This window comes from Mixophyes fleayi, chromosome 5 (assembly GCF_038048845.1).
Source record: "Mixophyes fleayi isolate aMixFle1 chromosome 5, aMixFle1.hap1, whole genome shotgun sequence".
NCBI classification, from domain to species: domain Eukaryota; kingdom Metazoa; phylum Chordata; class Amphibia; order Anura; family Limnodynastidae; genus Mixophyes; species Mixophyes fleayi.
Window position 1 is genome coordinate 25264390 of NC_134406.1, and position 2946 is coordinate 25267335.

At 41.9% G+C, this 2946-nt stretch overlaps 1 long non-coding RNA gene across 1 annotated transcript; it reads left to right on the forward strand.

Annotated features, from left to right (window-relative positions):
* Positions 1-468: 468 nt before the first annotated feature.
* On the forward strand, positions 469-1818 carry LOC142157620 (uncharacterized). Its single transcript, XR_012692530.1, has 2 exons — positions 469-621; positions 1099-1818. It is a non-coding gene; the product is annotated as an uncharacterized LOC142157620 (long non-coding RNA).
* The last annotated feature ends 1128 nt before the right edge of the window (positions 1819-2946 follow it).

The following is a 2946-nucleotide window of genomic DNA, read 5'->3' on the forward strand; positions in this document are numbered from 1 at the left end:
TGGGCCCACTGAAGCGGACAGTGGCACACTGCCGCAAGCGCTTCTCTGATATTAAGAGGAGGCTTAAAGAGAAGATGGCCCAGGAAAGGAGGTCGACAAGGCGCACGGGTGGTGGCCCCCCACTTCGTATGGAGTACACCACGTACGAGGAGGAGCTGCGCCAGATAATGCCGGCTGAAATTGTAGAGGGCATAAATGTCCAGGACACCGACTCGCCCTCTTTTGGCCAAGTAGTTGGTGAGTTATTTAGTTTTTTTACCCTAACAGTATTTTAAATGTTTTTTTCTTTTTAAAACTCCTTTTTTCTTTTTAAAACTCCTTTTTTCTTTTTAAAACTCCTTTTTTCTTTTTAAAACTGCTTTTCTCTTTTTAAAACCTCTTATCTCTGTGCAAACGTTTTTTCTTATTTGTTATTTTTTTTTTGATTGTTTTTCAAAGTGTATTTTTGACTCTAATAGTTTGTAAAGGTTTAAAAACAGTATATTTGGAAATTGTTTTTTATGGAAATACATTGTATGCTTTTTCTAATACATCCAGATTCGCCAGGACCGCAGTTCAGTCCCAGTGCCAGACCTACACCTCCACCTTCAGCGAGAGATTCGGGCACAGACGAGCAAGCAGGTGCGTGATTTCTGTTTAGGAGAGAAATAATGGAGTTAATTGATTTTCTGTGCAAATGTTGCTGTCAATTTTTTTTTATTATTTTTTTTATTGTTTGCAATGAGAAGTTTGGGCTACATTTTACTAAACTGATATGTTGCCTATAGTAACCCATCAGAATATACCTTTACTTTATTTATTGCATTCAACAAAATGACAGCTAAAATCTGATTGGTTGCTATAGGCAACATCTCCACTTTTTATAGCATGTAGTTTAGTCAAAATAACCCAGCATGTACTACACAGTCCAAATGATAATGGGTATTAAAAGGATAATAAGTGCATCCGTAAGCAGGTAGCATAGGACTAGAAATCAGGAATGCAAACATTTTGAAAGAATCTGTAGTTGCTAAAGAATATTCTTTCCTATCCAGTGTTCAGAATGCAATATACAAACTTATTATCTACTATATACTTACCGTCATTTTTCATACACAGGGCCCTCTTCATACCAGCCACCTCAGGCGGAGTCATTGAAAATGTCCCCTGAGCCAGAGGATCAAACGACCATCACCCTGGTAACAGTGGATGCCCCTGTGTCTGGCCTCCAGGAAGTTTCACCTGGCCCTGCTGAACCATCACACCACCAACCTGCACCTGAAACTATGGACCCAGCCAGAGAAATGGCGCTGTCTATTGGCGCATTCCAGCAGCAACAGACATTGTTCATGGACAGGCAAACTGGGCACATGTCACAAATTGCGGCCCAGTTGAGGCGAATACACCGCTCCACGAGCCAAATCCCTGCTGCAATAAACCGGCTGGCAAGCGCTTTGGAGCAGACAAATGTGCAGCTGGCCCAAATGTCTGGGTCTGTGGACGCCATGCATTCCTCCATTCGCGAGGGGAATGCCAATGTTATCCGGCTGGCAGGCCAACTCCAGCAGGAACTGATTGCCCGCTTGCCGGCCCCTTTTTCATCGGCCTCCACCAGTGCCGCTAGTACGCCTACCACATCTCTACAGAGTACTCCTCCAAGGAGAGGTGCTCGCACCAGGGGTGGGCGAGGGAGGGGAGAGAGTGCCACCAAGCATAGCGATATGCCTGCAAAAAGGCATCGCTAGCACAATGTTTGTTATTTATTAATGTTTTGTCAAGTTTCTATAACCATTATACGTTTTTATTTATTGTGTTCTGCAATAAATGCAGTTAAATTTCTATTGTGTCAGTCTTTCTTTTCTGCACATTAAACAAGAGTATACTGATTTTTTAACAACTATGCACTAATTTCACGTAAACATTGACCTCTGACTGTCACATTCCAGGGATGTTCATATTTACCACATGAGGAGTACACACTATCCTGTTTGTAAAGGTTCCAATGTACAAAAATTTAACAATAAAATACTAAAATTGCACTCACATAAAACACATTTTTGAGAAAAAAATGTTTTTCATACTATGTACTTACACGTAAAGTAGTTTGCAATTAGACGGTCTCTAATCTCCCTTCCGCCCTCTGTGCTCTGCACATCACCATGTGACACGGACCCCTTCTTCTTCACTGTCTACTGCAATAATCGGTGGGGTAAGTTGATGTATTGCTAGATTATGTATCAAACAGCCAGCCAGGATAATTTCAGACCCCTTTTCAGGTGCATACATAGCCACACAACCCAATTATTCTAGTAACCTGAACCTAGTTTACCAAAGTACAAAGGTACGCTATAACACACCTCTACTAAATCAGTAAATAAATTGCATGGTGGGAAGACACAAGAGAAAAAGAAACCAAAACAACACTGCAATTACAAGACACTGGCCTTTTAACATATACAATCCCAAAGTAAAAAACTTTGTACATGAAATGGCCCTTTTCCTTCTGTTCTGATTGCCCAAATATCTAAAACATCACACTGTTTGAGCAATCTCGCCGCTCACAAGCAGCGCTTTCATTTTGGTCTATTGAATGGCGGTTTTCCGGCGGCTTTATAAACCCCCTAATAGTAAATCCGGCTGTTTGTATGTTGAACATTGTTGAAACCGTCATGGCGATGTATACAGAGGCGGGTTTGGAAACATCATTTTTGGCCGTTTGGACGGCGGGTTTAGCCTTAGTAAATCCGGCGATGGCTAAACCGCCGCCAAATCCGCTGAAAGTCGGCGGGTTTACAAACACGCCTGATAGTAAATCTAGCCCTCAATGTTTATTTGCTGAAGAGTACAAACAGAAGGTAATCATGAGCTTGCAGTAAATACCAGGTACATGGCTGATGCAGATAAGCAGGAAGTAATATGAGCTTGCAGTAAATACCAGGTACACAGTTGATGTAGGTAAGCAGGAGG